The sequence below is a fragment of the Sus scrofa genome, chromosome 5 (assembly GCF_054392235.1).
Source record: "Sus scrofa isolate SSC_HxYL_T2T_F1_AM1 chromosome 5, Sscrofa_HxYL_maternal_Yorkshire_Landrace_v2.0, whole genome shotgun sequence".
Taxonomy (NCBI): Eukaryota; Metazoa; Chordata; class Mammalia; order Artiodactyla; family Suidae; genus Sus; species Sus scrofa.
This window is the reverse complement of record NC_139387.1, coordinates 13,028,182-13,045,886: the sequence shown is the minus strand read 5'-3', so window position 1 is coordinate 13,045,886 and position 17,705 is coordinate 13,028,182. Positions and strand designations below refer to the sequence as shown.

Here is a 17,705-nt window from a genome sequence, read left to right as displayed (position 1 = left end):
TTGTCATGGCAATATCTACAGGGACCAACCAGATCTGGAGCCACCAGGGAGGATGGGTGAAGCGTGGGAACCAAGATGGAAGGAGTTGAGCCAACTGTGGGCCTGCCCAAGTCTTTTCTTTTATTCTCTTTGAATGTGAGGTGAAGGGTCGATGCTGTTGCCATATTGTGAACAATGAGGAAGACCATGTGGGCCTTGAATGATGTATTTGTTCTCAGCCAAAAAATGGTTGAGGTATAAAGATAGGCTAAGAACCCTTATCTATAGAAGCCATGTCCTGAGTTCTTTCTCCTCCCCGCCATGCCACAGGGACAATTGTGATGTGAGCCATGGCAATCCAGAAGGTGGAACAGGCACATGGCAGGGAAAAAGTTGATCTGGGATGGAACGTCCTGATTCACTTGATTTAAATGGTGTCATGTCAGGGAGTCATGAGGAGCAAGTGAGGAAGGTGGGAAGTGGGCCCTGGGAAGAGCTCAGACTTGGGGGCAGAGCCAATAGGCATCCATGCTGGGCATCTGAGCAGAGGAATGACACCCAGCTATGAGGACTATGGAGGATCTCTGCAGGAAAAGTCTGGAGTCTGGCAGGTCAGCTGGCAGGTGACTGAGCCCCAAAGCCCCAGCCGAGATGGACAAGAGGAAGAAGAGGTGACTGACTGTCAGAGACTGGGGATGGGGTCTCTGTGCAGTTGGTACATGGCACATGCTCTGCCTTCGATCAAGGGCAAAAGAGACCTAGTGCCCTTTGGCCATGCATGCAAACCTCCCCCGCATAGCCCAAAGTGATTTGGCACCTGCTAATGAGGTTTTCTGGAGGGCTCTTCAAGAGCATTACAAAGCAGTTTTTGCAAACCCAGTATTGGTTTTTAAGGAGTTAGCAGGGGTAAGCCCTCACTGCTCAGTGTTAACCAAAGCAAGTGATGAGTTGCCATTCAGAAAACAGAGGGAGGCAGTGGTAATCGCTCAGGTCCCCCGGTGGGGATGGCAGGTGGGGGGGGGGAGGCGTGGAGGGGGGAGCTTCCAAATCAATTCTATCTCATTTATGTCCCTTTGAGTCACAAAGTGGTTTTTGAACACCCTCTCCCTTACTGGAACTGTGCTAATCATTCAAGAGTAATACTGTATTGATAAGAGTAAGAACAATGATAATTATGATAGTAGAAATCTATTGATGCCTTGGGGCAGCCAAAAAAGGGGAAAAAAAGAAATTTATTGAGCAAGTACTATAGATTAAGAAGTGTGCTAAGGAGCAAGTACTATAGATTAAGAACTGTGTTAAGTACTTTTTAAGTTTTTTTTTCATTTTTTAAAGTTATATTGAAGTATAGTTGATTTATAATGTTGTGATAATTTCTGCTGTAAAACAAAAGTGACCCAGTTATACATATACACACATCCATTCTTTTTCAGATTCTTTCCCCCTATAGGCTATCACCGAATATTGAGTAGAGTTCCCTGTACTATTCAGCAGGTCCTTGTTGACCATCCATTCCATAAACAATTGTGTGCCAATGCCAATTCCAAATCTCTAATCTAAGGACTTTAAATAAACATACAACTTTCTCTCTAATCCTGTAAAGTAAGAATTAACAACCCCATTTCATATGTGAGAATTTTGAGACTGAGCAAAGTTGAGATCCTTCAAATTGTGAGAAATTGGTCAAATTAAACAACTAGTTAGACAAAGAGTGGGATGCAAACTCAGGTATCATGCTAGTTACTCTAACCAGCACTCATTTTATTCTCCTGTATTATAGACCACACAAATATTGATCTCACAGATTTGTTGTGGGAATTCAACCACCCGATAGGCATAAAATATTTAGCAGAATGCCTGACACATATCGCATGCTCCATAACAGCCTCATCCAGGTGTTTTGTTCATAAATTTTTCCTTGGTATGTAGAACATTGCCTGGTACAAAATAAGCAATTAATAGTATTTTGAGGGATTTCCCGTTGTGGCTCAGTGGGTTAGGAACCCAACACCATCTCCATGATAATGCATGTTCCATCCCTGGCCTCGCTTGGTAACCCACTGAGCAAGGCCAGGGATCGAACCCACAACCTCATGGTTCCTAGTCAGATTTGTTAACCACTGAGCCACCATGGGAACTCTTGTATGTCACTTTTGAATCCCCTGAGCTTCATCTCATATGTTCCTTGAGCTCACCTGCATGCTTGTCTTTAATTCTTCCTGGCGTGCCCATCCTCCTCTACCTATGTTGGTCACAACTTTTGCACTTGTTTCGAAAAAGAAAACAACAACAATATTCTTCCATCCTGAAGTTATATTTCTCTTCCCCGCTGTAAGTCATCACCTGCTTTTTCCTCATCTTCTCATCAATAATTCTGTTATAACACTGATCTTATTCTGCCTTTTATTACACAATTAGATATCTCTTGTTTTTGTTTTTTACTCACTTGGGGCCCTTTAGGGCAAGATGATTCTTTTTATCTTGGTTTCTCCTGTGACTCCTACCACAGTGCTTTGGCCATAGCACAGAATCAGTGACACTTGTGAAGTGGAAATAAGAAATAAGCAGGGTGTGTTTCTCTCCATCTATTACCTCCAAACTGGTCTTTAGCGATTCCTATCATCTGTAGAGCCAAAGATTTCATAAAATTTAAAGAAGGATCTAAAAAGACTCTTGGGCAAAAAGAAATGTATGTGAAGGGTGGGAAAACCTGAATGCAGTGCATCAACAGGGCACTAGTTGAATAACCTTTTGTATATCCACCTGGCTGTAACAAGGAGCATGTTTCTAAACAGCAATGGAGTAATCTCAGAATATATTGTTTTTTCATTGTCTTTTTTGTTGTTGTTGGTTTTGTTGCTTTTTTTGTTTGTTTGTTTGTTTTGGCTGTGCCTGTGGTATGCAGAAGTTCCTAGGCCAGGGATCACACCTGAGCCATAGCACTGATAATGCTGAGTCCTTAACCATGAGGCCATCAGGAATATATTCTGGACTAAAGCAAGTAAATTAAGTAAATTGAAAAAAAAGCAAACGAACGGGGAAAGGGGAGAGAGTAGGATGGATTGGGAGCTTGGGGTTAATAGTGAAGACTGTTGCCTTTGGAATGGATTAGCAATGAGATCCTGCTGTGTAGCACTGGGAACTATGTCTAGTCCCTTGTGATGGAGCAGGATAATGTGAGCAAAAAGAATGTATACATGTATGTGTAACTGGGTCACCATGCTATACAGCAGAAAATTGACAGAGCACTGTAAACCAGCTATAATGAAAAAAAAATCATTATATAAAAAAAGAAAAGAAAAAATGTGTAATTGAAGAAAATAAGAGGAAAGGTATAAATTATATATGTCTATATATGGGCATATTTATAATAGTGCTGGGAAGTTAAATCAAAAACACAAATTAAAAATGCTGCACAGACCTATAAGGGCAGTGAAGAAACAAGATGAGTGTCATGGCGGGAGGGGAGTTAAATATTTCTGAATATACCCTGCTTTGTAGACTCAACTCTGGAACCAGAGACATTTTACATAATTAAAAGCAAAATCAAATTTAGATGATAGCCATCTCTAAAAATTGAAAGCAAAGTGAAAGAAATGAATCGAACCGTGTGTTCAATAATAAAACAGAGAAGAATTATTTCAAGTGACTTCAAAACACAATAATTTGACTATATCTCTAGTGACATATACTCCACGGATAAAAATATCTATTAAATACACCTAAGTATCTGCAGTCATTCCACTGTTGGCGTGGAATTGGTATGGTTATTCTGAGGCTTCTGTGTGTCCATCATGGGATAAATTTAATGAATGCTTATGTTGGTGTCTTGAGAACTAGAATGATTAGTGTGGGGGAAAAGACATAAAGGCGTGTGATTGAAGAGAGTAAGTAAAACTCCTTAGTCGTGAATTTAATGTTGAAGTTTGAGTATGACTCATAATGAGTTTTCTCAAGTGAAAAAGGAACCAAAAACCTTATTTTCTAGCTTGGTCCACTGAAAAAAAAGTACTAGGTTCACATCTTCCGAATCTAATCATCTGTCGATGGACATTTGGGTTGTTTCCATGTCCTGGCTATTGTGAATAGTGCTGCAATGAACATGCGGGTGCATGTGTCTCTTTTAAGTAGAGGAAGATGTGGTATATATACACAATGGAATACTACTCAGCCATAAAAAAGGATGACATAATGCCATTTGCAGCAACATGGATGGAACTAGAGAATCTCATCCTGAGTGAAATGAGCCAGAAATACAAAGACAAATACCATATGATATCACTTATAACTGGAATCTAATATCCAGCACAAATGAACATCTCCTCAGAAAAGAAAATCATGGACTTGGAGAAGAGACTTGTGGTTGCCTGATGGGAGGGGGAGGGAGTGGGAGGGATTGGGAGCTTGGGCTTATCAGACACAACCTAGAATAGATTTACAAGGAGATCCTGCTGAGTAGCATTGAGAACTTTGTCTAGATACTCATGTTGCAACAGAAGAAAGGGTGGGGGGAAAACTGTAATTGTAATGTATACATGTAAGGATAACCTGACCCCCTTGCTGTACAGTGGGAAAATAAAAAAAAAAAAAAGTACTAGGTTCAATGATCAACACTGTAGCAGTGAGCCGCCCCTGCTACCCTCACTGTGGTCCCCAAATTCCACTTCCAAATAAAAGAAACCAGGGCTCTCTGTAGAAATGTCTGACTCCAGATCTCGAACAGACAAAATAACCAGCCTGGAACCATCTTCCTAGAACCCAAAAAGCTGTTATAACTTAATGGGAATACATCCAAAAGACTTGGAAGCCAACTTTCCTGAGACATCTGTTGGCAAAAAGAGAGAATAATAACTACAAAATATATTTAACTCTGTGTTTGTCAAGATACTTAAGCCCAAACAAGATTTTTATTTCTGGCTATAATGGAATAACCAGAGCTCATCTAACCCTCCTGCTGGAAGTAGCTAGAGAACTGGACAAAATGTATAGGAGAAGAATCCCCGCTTTCAGACATTGGATAAGAGAGAGTGCAGAGTCTGATTCCTGAGTGATGTTGAGCCCAGTGAGTGCCCTGGATTCCTTGATAGAGGCCCTCCTTAGACCCTTACGCAGGGAGGGGGAGCTCAGGGAAAACAAAGTTGAGAAAACAAAGATCAGAATTTGAGGAACTGAACGGCTATAATTTGCAGGGCAGAGAACCAGAGAGGAGAATGCTAAAAGAAGAGAAAGCTCCAGTTCCATCCATGCGGCTGCAAATAGCATTATTTTGGAACTAGAGACTCTCATACTAAGTGAAGTAAGTCAGAAAGAGAAAGATAAATACCATATGATATCTCTGATATATGGAATCTAATATATAGCACAAATAAACTGTTCCACAGGAAAAACAAACAAACAAACAAACTCATGGACTTGGAGAAGAGACTTGTGGTTGCCAAGGAGGAGAGGGAGGGAGTAGGGTGGACTGGTTATCTGGGGTTAATAGATGCAAACTATTAACTCTGGAATGGATAAGCAATGAGGTCCTGCTGTATGGCACTGGGAACTATATCTAGTCACTTATAATGGAGCATGATGGAGGATAATGTGAGAAAAAGATTGTATGCATGTATGTGTGATGGGGTCACTTTGCTGTACAGTACAAGATGGACAGAACACTGTAGACCAACTATAATGGAAAAAATAAAGATCATTTAAAAAAAAAGAGAAAGCTCCAGACATCTGAACATGGGTTTTCTTGAATCTGTTGATGAATACTAAATCACCAATACATTACACACATCCATAGAGTATAATTGCAAGGTTGAGCAAAGAACGACCAGGGAACTCTAAGTTAAATAATTCCCAGATCCAAGACAGGGCTGGAGGCATTAGAGTTCTGACCTGTTTGAGTGGAGATTCCTTGTTGAACATCAGGTGTGGGTAGACATGCCAGAGGAGTCACGCTTTAGTAGTAGGAATAAAGTAGCCTGGATAAAATTCTACTGTAAACACAACCTAATGAAGTTTCAAAACAGACCTCAAAAAGAAGAGGAAACCATCCAGTAACTTAAATGCTTAGGAGAACAAAGCCCAGCACTCTTTGAAGGAAGGTTACAGGTGGCTTCATAGCTGCACATATGCCAAGAGTTAGCAAATTACACACTTTAAACATGTGCCATTTCTTGCGCATTTATACCTCAATAACACTATAGATTTGAGCAGATATACCCCTCAAAGGAAGATGAGTGCATTGCCAACAATCACGTGAAAAGATACTCAAACATTGGAGATGAGGAAAGGAAAATTAATACCATGATGAGACATCACCATGATGAGAATGCCTGAAATCGGAAAAATTGATCCTACAATATGCTGGCAGGGATGTGATCAACTGGAAATGATACATTGATGATGAGAATATAAAATGGTACAATCACTTAAAAAATTGTTTGATGGCTTCTTAAAGTATTTAGCGTATACTTACCACACCACCCAGCCATACCACTCCCACACATTTTCCCCAAGAGAAAGGAAAACAGATGTCCCCACAAAGACTTATAAATGACTTTTACGGAAAGCTTTATTCATAATAGCTCAAAACTGGAAACAGCCCAACTGTCCATCACCAGAGGACTAGATATAGAAATTATTCAGTCTTCTTACAGTGGCCAAACTACCGATATGGCCACTGATGTGGATAAATCTCAAGCACATTTGGCTGAGCAAAAAAATGACACAAAGTGCACATCTGGTCTATGGGGATAGAAAGCAGGTTTCTGCTGGCCTGGGGACAGGTGTTGGGGTCGACTGACTGAACATCCCGTTGGCAAAACTTTAAAATATATTCAGAACCTAATCCTTTCTCACCACCAACCCTGCCACATTCTGATCCGTTATCTCTCTTCTGGGCTGTGTGCATAGCTTCCTAACTGGTCTTCCTGGTTCCGCTCTGACTCTGCTTCAGCTTATTCTGTCTGCAGAAGATAGTGAGTCTATTAATGGAAGTCACCCCCTCTGTTCAAGACTCGGCAACGGCTCCTCCTGTCGCTCAAAGTGAAAGCTCAACTTTGTGTAAAACTACAGGGCTCAGGGTAACCTGGATCCCCTTGATTCTCTGAATGCATCTTCTGCTCCTCTCCTGGCTCACCCTGCTCCAACCACCCTGCTCTCCTTCAGCATCCCTGAACATGCCAGGCACACTCCCATCTCAGAGCCTTTGCCCTGACGGTCCCGTAGACCTGGGATGCTCTTCCCTCCAGATGTCCCCATAAGATGCGCTCTCATCTCTCATAAGTATCCTCAAGCGCCATTGCATTTATTGCCCAAGGCTGCCATAACACAGACCTACAGAAGGTTCTCTCCTCTTTCTGGAGCTGAGGACTCCAAAATCAAGTGGGTATGAGTTCAGCCACATGCTGTGAGTTAAGGATTGGACACCACATGCCATGATGTGGCCATAAAAAAAAAATGCTTATTTATCAAATGCTTATTTATTGAGCTAAGGAAAAAACAATGAACAAAAAAGACAAAATCCATCTGAAAGAGAATGGATGTGTGTACATGTATAACTGAATCACTTTGTTGTACACAGAAATTATCCCAGCATTGTAAACCAACTATACTTCAATACAACTTCTAAAAAAATGAAAAAAAGAAACAAAATCCCCTACCTTTATGGAGCTCATATCAGCGGAAGAAGGTAGAAATCTTTTTTAAGTGAGCAAAATATATAATATGTGTCATGCTAATAGATATTAAGGAAACAAGAAATAGTGACGGGCTTGTTGGGAAAAGGGCTGCAATTTAATTTAATTTAATTTGTCTTTTTATGGCCACACCATGGCATATGGAAATTCCCGGGCCAGGGATCAAATCCAAGCCACAGCTGAGACTATGCCTCAGCTGTGTCAATGTCCAATCCTTAACCCACAGCAGGTGGTTAAACTCATACCCCTGCAGTGACCTGACCCATTGCAGTCAGATCATTAACCCACTGCACCACAACAGGAACTCCCAATAAATGATTTTTGAATAAACAAGGGAATGTTGTGGAAAGTTAGGTATTTTGGCCATGACGGACAATTTAATTTTTCCTGACTCTTTGCAGATTCATATGGACCTAGGCACATTTTTTCTGACCTGAGAAGCAACTTTGGTATAAACCTAAGAGTCTCCACAAATAGCCAAAATCACCTTAATATACTTTCTTCCTCCAGGTCAGTGTGGTTTGGTTCCTGCCTAACTACTATTCTTGTTCCCAATTCATTTTCCCCAAGACGTTCAGTTATCACAGGGGGACTCGTGGCATCTATTTCATGAAAGGAACTAGACAATCATCACTGAGGCAAGAGGAGGAAAGGGGTTTCATTATATCCTCTTTCCGATCAATATCACTGGCTCTCCTTGCAAAGAGAAAAAGCCCTAGTTCTTTTGAGTCTTGTCTACCTTTATTTCCACTCTCATCACCACCCCAATTCTTCCACACCAACACTATTTGCAATCTCTTGGTGGAAAAAACCAATTTACTCGCATGTGACTGGATTCTTAAAAAATACACTAAAAATGCAGAAGAAACTCAAGTGGTGTTATGAAGTTTCTATAAGAATTGTTTTCTGATTTAGTTGCGATGATCGTTGTACAACTATAAATGTAATAAAATTCATTGAGTAATAAAGAAAAAAAGAATTGTTTTCTGAAACTTTTGTTAAGTGTGTGCGTTTAATGGGTATGTGTGTCAGGTCTTAAGGGAAGATGTGTTTTGTACAGACATTCATTCTGTTTCTCTCTAACTACAGGAGGAACTTATTAAGAATGGGTATTCGATGCACCTTGTTTCCTCACTTCTTAAATCTCTTCGCTGTGCTTCTTGTCATTATAGCACAAGTCTGCACCTGACCGACACATTAGTTGCACAAGGGGTATCCGGGGAGATCATTAAGAGGAGCTTCCAGGGCCCCACCCACCCTAGGGACACAGAGTTAATACATCTGGGTTGAGCTCAGCATCAGAATTTTTATTTTGCTCCCTGGAGGTTCTGGTGCAGCGTCAAGTATCATATTTTACAAGTATCCAAGATGCAAGAAGGACAGATTAAATCAATGCAGGTATTTATGGATACCAACAAGCTGTGCCTGACTTGTTAAATGACTCCCATTCTTACCGTGACCACGGTGATTTGAGGGTAATGAATGTTTGTCTGAGGAGGTGAAAACTCCTTGTATTGAGGCAGCTTCTTCTTTTCATAGAATTACCTATTCATCATTTATTCCTCTGTCTACAGGGAAATTCCACCTGTGCTGGCTTATGAAAGACCCATTTCTAGGTTTTTGTCTTTTGCAAAAATATCGTGACTTTGGCATCAGAGATATGGTGCTGATTGATTGTCCAGGGGTTTGATAAACTTCTTGTGAAAAGCAGAGCCTGCAAACCACATGGTAGATGCTGCCAGAAGAGTGGGATGTGAACACCTGGGGGCTGCTCTTTTCAGCCTTGGCCAGATTTTGAGGTGGTACAACAGGTGTTTTCTTGTTTTCTTTGCACAGGAAGGTAAATTCTAAGAATAAAACACAGCACTAGTGGTGAAAAGTCATCTACCCATTTTTAGGCTTAGAACATAGCAGGGCAGGTAGAAGAGCTGGTTGAGGTAATGTTTGGGGAACACTTCCAGACCCCCAAAAGAAAAATGCTGCACAAGTACCTTAAACTGATAGCATTGAATATAGTACATGTACTTCACTGCCTCATAGTCTAAATAATGCCTGGAATCCCCATGTCTTTTTTTTTACATCTTTGATTAACAGTTACTTATTTATAGATATATGTTATCAATCAAAGCTCCAGGAAGTATAAGAGGGATCTGGTATTGCCTAAGACTCATCTTGGACCTCAAATAATGGAAACACATAGAACTCACTATGAATATACGCCAGGTACCACTTTCAGCAGATTACACATACTGATTCATATAATTCTTCCACAGCCGTAGATGCAAGTACTGTTATTATCCCTATTTTAGGGCTAAGAAAATTGAGTGCAGTGAAGTCACATGGCTTACCCAAAGTCACAAAACTTGTAATCATGAAGGTGAGAGTTGAACCCAAGAATTATGACCCCAAAGTCTGTTCAATTAACCACTATGCTGCTTTTTTTTTTTTTTAATTTTTACAAAGGAGTTTACAGCCTAGTTAGGGAAGAGGCAAGAATTTTCACCATAGTAGATAAAGGAGAAAATATTGTTTTGAATGGATGAGGAAGAGTGGCAAATACATAATATAGATGGAGTGTGTTTAAAGTTCCAAAATTAGAATATGTATAATTTATTCCAATGGTTTTGTGGTACCATTCTGATAAGGTGGCTAACACATCACAGGTATTTGGAGATTTAGCTTTCACTCACCTTTCTGTTGGGTGAATCTTCTGTGTAGGCTGGACTTAGTGAATTTCAGCAGAGCTGGCTCATATGTTTGCATTCACTTGGTATTTTTGGTATTTGCAGATTGGCTGGGCCTAGATGCTTCACTCAAATTTCTGGTGGTTTTCTTGCTAGAAGCAGCAGGGATAACTGTGCCACATGTCTATCATCATTCAAAATGCTAACTCAGGTTTTTAATATGCCAGGCTAGCTCATGCTTATCAAAGCAATGGCAAGCTTCAAGAGAAGCAAGAGGATATAAACCCTAGAGTGCAAGACTTTTAAAGAAAAATATGTGGCTACCTTTACAATCAACCACAGTCTGTCCTTTGCAAAATCAATGACATTCCACTCACATGCAAAACACACCTGTTCCATCTCTGGATCCTCTAAAATATCATCCAATCAGAGCATCAGGATTAAAGTCTAGGATCTCCTGAACTACATCAGGTCCAGATATGGATGAGGCTTCATGGGTGTGGTTCCTTGAATGTAAGTCCCCTTAATCTAGAGATCTTAAGCTAGAATAAAGATATTTGACCCCAAGGTACCATACTAATAAAGGGAAGGATAATCATAAGAATGAATATAACGGGAGGCACCTGGCAATCATTGTCCACAGCAATTTTGAAGTTCCTCCAGGCAGATGTTGCCCTGTACACCTACAATACATGTTCCTTGATCAAGATCCAATTTAACATCTTGAGAGGGACTTTGAGTCTATTGTTTTAAAAGGGTCCGTTATCTTGGCTCTCAAGCCTACCTTTGCTATATCCTTTCTTTTCCATAAAGAGTTACCTATGTTTGCAGCTGAGTAGATTTTTTTCTTGCTTTATGCCCTCATAAAGTTGGAGCTTTAGAGGTCTTTTTGCAATTCGAGCAACATCATCCAGATCCAATTAAAGATGATGGCTCTTTTCCTAATATGAGTCCCTCAATACTTTGTGGGTTTTCTAAGTATCAAATTGTAAGACCATAATCTTGCACAAATACATAAATCCTATTTCTATTTTGGGACAATTGCTATAAGGTTCTTCTAAGCCTTTTCCTCTAGCTAACAATGTCTGACAGGCAGCTCATTAAATTTTTCAAAAGTCTTTATGAAATATCTTAGAGCCACATCTTTAATTCTCCTTTACCTTCAGGTTATTTCTTACTTGGAGAATCATTTACTGTCTCAAAAGTCTGGGATTGAAAAATATATTTATGTTATAATGTAACAAATCTGGATACTTCTGTGCCTTCCCAATTCTGCTTGCAAACTGAACAATTCTTTTTTCCTTCCTTCCTTCTTCCCTCCCTGTTTTCCTTCCTTCCTTCCTTCTTTTTTCTTTCCCAATGCCTTCTTTAATTGCCTTCTCTTGTCTTGTATCTGATCACAGGCACCTATATAAGCCAACTGACTCTATCGATATTATGCTTGGGAATAATTTTTCTAAGGTCCAAAGGTACATTTGCTATCATAGAGCATCACAGATGACACTTTACTAATTGTTGCACCACTATATATCATAGGTAATTTTTCATATTTCTATTGCAGTTTCCTCATGCTTTTCCAGTTTTCACTGACAGTTTGCTCACTATTTCCATAGTCTTCACTAATATTTCCCTTGCCTCTTCTCCAGAACTCCATCCATGGGTTCCAAAGCCAGTCCCACATATTTTAGATTTTAGTTATAGAAGCTCCCAACTTTTAGGTATCAATTTCTCTACCAGTTAGCTTTTTCTGTATAATAACCAACTCTAATAAAACTCACTGGATTAAAACACAACAATTTTTTTTTCAGCTCTTGATTCCATGGATCAGCTATGTTTTAGTTTGGACCAGCAAGGCTACCTTTGCTGAGCTTGCTTATGTATCTGTTGTCATCTGGCAGAGTAACTGGTGACTGAGTGAGCACTCTGTGACTTCACTCATACACCTGGAAGTGGAAAGCTCATCAGTTGGGGCATCAGGGGTGACACGGCCATGTATCTCCCATCGCTGAGCAAGCTAGAACAAGCTTGCTCACATAACAGGTAGAGTTTTAAATATAGATAGATCAACCCCCAATATGTAAGCATTTTTGAGGTCTCTGCTTGCATGGCATTTTCTGTTCATTGGTAAATCAAGTTATATGGCCAAGCCCAGAGTCAGCATGGGAGGTCCCTATACAAGGGTTTTTTACAGGGAAGGTAATGCTGAAAGCCAGTTTTGCAAACAATTATCACAGATATAAAAAATGGAGAGAAGGAATGGTGGAAGGATGTATTCAAAATCCTATCTGAAGGACACTGTCACTGTCAGAAGTTTATCTCAGTGCCTAGAAGAGGCAACCAGCTCCAAGAGAGTGAATTCTTTGAAATTTTGCACCAGTAGCTTAGCAGATGGTACAACTCATTGTCACTTACTTTTGGAAGATAAGAAATATAAAGCAAGGAAACTCTGGAAACCTTGAGCATTTAACACCGCTCTTTGGATGGAAAATATTTGGGTCAATGCTCCATTCAAGATGCCTTGAGGAGTCACTGGCTTAGAAAGCTACTTTCTTTTATGCAACACACAGACCTGACTTCAATTTATGTAGAGTGGTTGAGAAAGTGACTTGGCTGGCCTCTCTAGTCTGTTCTACCTGTGAAGACTGAATTGACAGGGACAGTGAAGGAGGAGGTCACGTGTCTGCAGGGAGGACAGGTAATGCAAACTATTGCCATCCAGGGCTGAATTTAGGGATGCATTTCCTTATTGATGCAGTATCAGAAGTAGAGGTATGATAAAAGTGAAATCGAAGCCTGCTCTCTACTTGAGATATAATGGAAAGTTAATAGATGTTGGGGGTGGTGGTGAAGGTGCTACTCCGGAAACCTACAAATCTATAAATCATTACAAATGTTGTTTCTCTGGATAAAAGTGTTCTCTGTTCCAAACAAATAAATGACTTGGAAACTAACTTTTAGGTAGAATAGCATCCTAAATTGGTGAAAGTCTGTCCTTAAAAGTTCTCCCAAGGAATGGGGTATGAAATTGTTCCTCTCCTAAACAATGGGATGCCTAATTATTTCTCTTCCAAATAGTTTCATGCTCAATTGTTCCTCTCCCAAGCAATGGAACATTCAATCAGTCCTCTCCCAAACAATGGAGTGCACCCAATTGTTCCTCTCCCAACAGTTGAATATTCAATTGTTCCTTTCCCAAGCAATGAAACATTCAATTATTCAGGTGAAGGCAGTTGAAAAGCTTCCATTTCTAGCAGTATAAAGCAAAGCTGTGACCAGAGCCAGGGTTGGGGCCCAGCTTGCTTCATTGGAGTCAGGCAAGTTCATGGTTATTATCACGATCCTTTGGGATCCTTTTGAAACTTTCTAAAAATGACACTTTCAATAACTTCCTGGATCCTCACATTCTCCTGCCACCCATGCAAAGTAGCCAAGAATGGTCTCTCCCTTTCACGTATGAGCTGGTGGATATCATTGCGGATATGACACAGCCAGGGTGAAACTGAACAGAATTCTTTAATATGTGATCTGTATTGATTGAGCTCTTACTACAAAGCTGAGTGAGTACCACCCCCGCCCTCAGGAAGCTCACATTCTAGTTGTGTAGGGAGGTACATCTAGAGAGAATCATTTGGGTGGGTGGTTGCTAATGGTCCTGGCAACTCAGAGGATGGGGGAGCTCCACTCTGCCTGGGGAGTTGGGAAAGGCTGCCCAAATATAACCATCCACTTGGACCTTGAAAAATAGGAAGTATCCTGACAAAGGCAGAAGTCTAGGAAGAATAGGTCTGGGCAGAGATAAAAATCACACATATGGTGTGAATATTCCCAGCAGAGGATGGCAGAAAGCTGCAGCTGATGTATTTTAGATACAGGACACCCAGAGCAAGGTTCTGTATAATAACCAAATTTCAGAGGCCAAATTTTGAAGGACATGAAGTGGCAATCTCTGGAGTTTTGCTTTTCTTCTGAAACCCTCCAATTACACAGAAGGTGAGAGAAGACGTGATTGACAGCAGATAGCCTAGAGATTCGTCCGTCTCGGAGATGTCCAACTAGGCCCTGATTACACGGGATGTGGGGCAAGTCCCCTGAGGTCTCTGGAACGGATTTTTTAAAAAAAAGTGGAACATACACAAGAGTGTCAAGTTTGCCCATGTCTGACAGGAGCCCGCTTTCTTGCCTGACTCTTATTTCCTCTTTGTAGCCTCTAGGTTTTTGTGGCTTCTCAAAATTCTTCTGAAGACAGGATGCGAAACACATGCTCCAAGGAACCTTCCTCCCACAGAGACCCTTGATCTGTCTTGGACACAGAGATGAAGTGTCTGGGGAATGTAAGCAGGGCACAGAGACAGCATCTGGACAGTCCCTCCTCCTGGAAGGAGAAAGGCACCTCCAGTTAATGAGGACATGGCAGCAAGATACTGGACACAGGTAAGCTCCCCTCAAACATCTAAAATCATCATTTAGGAGGGACGCTCATAACACACATCCTTTGTCAAAATTGGGAAAATTGGAAACCTATCAAGGCAAACAAACCTCGCATGGGATGTCCTCACCCAGAATGAATCAGTTGACATTGTATTGCTCCTGATCACATGCTTTGTTTTCTGCATGTAGATATACGTAGACCTTAAAAATATTTCAAGCAAGATTGGAATTATTCTGGTAATGCATAGTTTTGTATTCTGCATTTTAATTTCAGCTTCTCGCTAGAGTATTTTTACGTGCTAATATACTTTGAAACTATGTAGGTTGTTTATCTGTGAAGCAAATATCATTTACATCATGCTGACTGTATGGCCGTTTTACATATATTAACTCATTTATTTCTCACAGAGAGTCTATGAGGTAAGTAATTTTCTTTCATTTTTTTTTTATTGTCGTAAAGTATACATAGCATTTACCATTTCAACCATTTCTTTTCCTTCTTACAGCCGCACCTGCAGCACATGGAAGTTCCCAGGGCTGGGGTCAAATCAGAGAGGCAGCTGCAGGCCTGAGCCTCACCTGTGACCTGAGCCTCACCTGTGACCTGAGCCTCATCTGTGACCTATACTGCAGCTTGGGGCTGTGACCTGAGCCTCATCTGTCACCTATGCTGCAGCTTGGGGCAGTGCCGAACGCTTAACCCACTGAGCAAGGCCAGAATTGGAACCTGCATCCTCATGGAAATTATGTTGGGTTCTTAACCCACTGAGCCACAGTGGGAACTCGATTTTAACTGTTTTTAAGTGGACAATTCTGTAGCATGAAATATATTCACAACGTGGTACAAACATCACCACCATCCATTTTTAGACTTTTTCTTCTCTCCAAAACAAAGCTGTACCCATTAAACACGAAGTCTCCATCTCTCCATTCCCCCTTTCTTTCCGTCCTTGGTAACCACCATTTCAATTTTTTTTGGGTCATGTCCTAGGCGTGTGGAAATTCCCTGGACAGGGCTTGAACCCGCGCCATAGCAGTGACTAGAGCCATAACAGTGACAATACTTGATCCTTAACCCTCTGAGCCGACAGGGACCTCCGCATCATTTCACTTTCTGTCTTTATGAATCTGACTATTCTAGGTGCCTCTGATAAGTGGAGTCATGCAGTATCTGCCCTTTTGTGACTGGTTTATTTTTCTTAGCATGATATCTTCATGGCTAATCTATATGGTCGCATGGGTCAGAAATTTCCTTCCTATTTAAGCCTGAATAACCTACAATTGCACGTGTATATATCACCTCTTGTTAATCGGTTCTTTGATCAATGGACACTTGAGTTGCTTCCATACTTTGGTTATTGTGAATAATGCTGCTATGAACATGGACCTACAAATATCTGAGTCTCTGCTTTCAATTCTTTTGGTATATACCCAGATGTGGAACTCCTGGATCATGTGGTAATTCTATTTTTAATTTTTTGAGGAATCATCATACTGTCATTGTGTATGAACCAGGACCAGAGTTCTTCGGTGGAATAGAATCAATAGGATATACATATATAGGATATATCAATAGGATATATCAGTAGGATACACATATTGCCTATCAATAAGGTATATATATAGAGAGAGAGGAAGAGAGAGCCTATCTATCTATTTATCTATCTCTCTATCTATCTAATCTATCATCTATGGAGAGAGAGCTGTTATAAGAAAGCAGCTCCCTGAGGATGGGGGTTCGATCCCTGACCTCGCTCAGTGGGTTAAGGATCCAGCGTTGCTGTGAGCTGTGCTGTAGGTTGCAGACGCAGCTCGGATCTGGCGTGGCTGTGGCTGTGGCTGTGGCTGGCAGTGGTGGCTCTGACTGGACTGCTAGCCTGGGGACCTCCATGATGATGAAAGTGGGCAAGTCCCAACCCCTGTAGTCAGCAAGCTGGAAAGTCAAGAGAACTAATGGTTCCATTGACTCTGAAGGCAGGAAAAACCTGATGTCCCAGCTTGTAGGCAGTCAGGGAGGAGGAATTCTCTCTTATCTGGAAAATCATCAGCCTTTTCTGTTCTATTTATGCCTTTGACTGATGGATGGGGCCCTTATTAATGGAGGACCATTTACTTACCTCAGTCTAAACTCCTCCCCAAATAGCCTCACCTAACCTTTTACCAAATATCTGTGTACCCTGTGACCCAGTAAAGTCGACGCATAGAATTAACCATCATACATTTTGAGGTAGGTAATACTATTATATCAGTTTTATAGATGAGGAAACTGAGGCAGAGAGATAGCGAGTGATTTGTCCACTGTTGTGCAGCCAGCAATGGGCACAGCTGGGATTTGAACTCTTCCTAGTTAGAGCAAAAATGACCGCTCTTGGCCTCCTTACCATATTGGATGCATTATATTATGTGTAGCCTCTCTCCCTGATGTGTTGAACACCTAAGCGGCAGTTAGCTTTTCAACATGAAAAACAGCAGTGGAGTTGCTGTTATGGCTCAGCAGGTTAAGAACCTGACGTAGTGTCTTCAGGTTTTACCTCCAGACTCTCTCAGTGGGTTGAGGATCCAGCATTGCCACAAGCCAGCATAGGCCTGTAGCTGCAAATCTGACTTTACCCTTGGCCTGGGAACTTCTATATGCAACAGGTGCAGCTGTAAAAAGAGAAAAACAAACAAACAAAACCAAAAAAAGCCCACTGCCTCAAACAACATCGTTTATGCTCTCATCAACACTGGGCATTTAATACCTAACTACATCATTGACAATTTGATAGGCTAATATGATTTTATCCTTTAAATTATTGGTGACTTTAAATAATTTCCTCCCAGTTATTAGACAGATGTCATGTTCCCACGTGTCGATGACCTGATTTCTCTATTTTTCTAAATGACTTCTGAGCTTTTGTCAGGGACCTGTGTATAGTGACACCTT

At 40.9% G+C, this 17,705-nt stretch overlaps 1 long non-coding RNA gene across 1 annotated transcript in view; it reads left to right on the top strand.

Annotated features, from left to right (window-relative positions):
* Positions 1-17,486, top strand: part of LOC106507469 (uncharacterized) — a 164,279-nt gene extending 146,793 nt beyond the window's left edge. Inside the window, exon 7 of the long non-coding RNA XR_014803090.1 lies at positions 14,556-17,486. This is a non-coding gene — a long non-coding RNA (uncharacterized LOC106507469). The remainder of the gene's footprint in view (positions 1-14,555) is intronic.
* Positions 17,487-17,705: the final 219 nt, after the last annotated feature.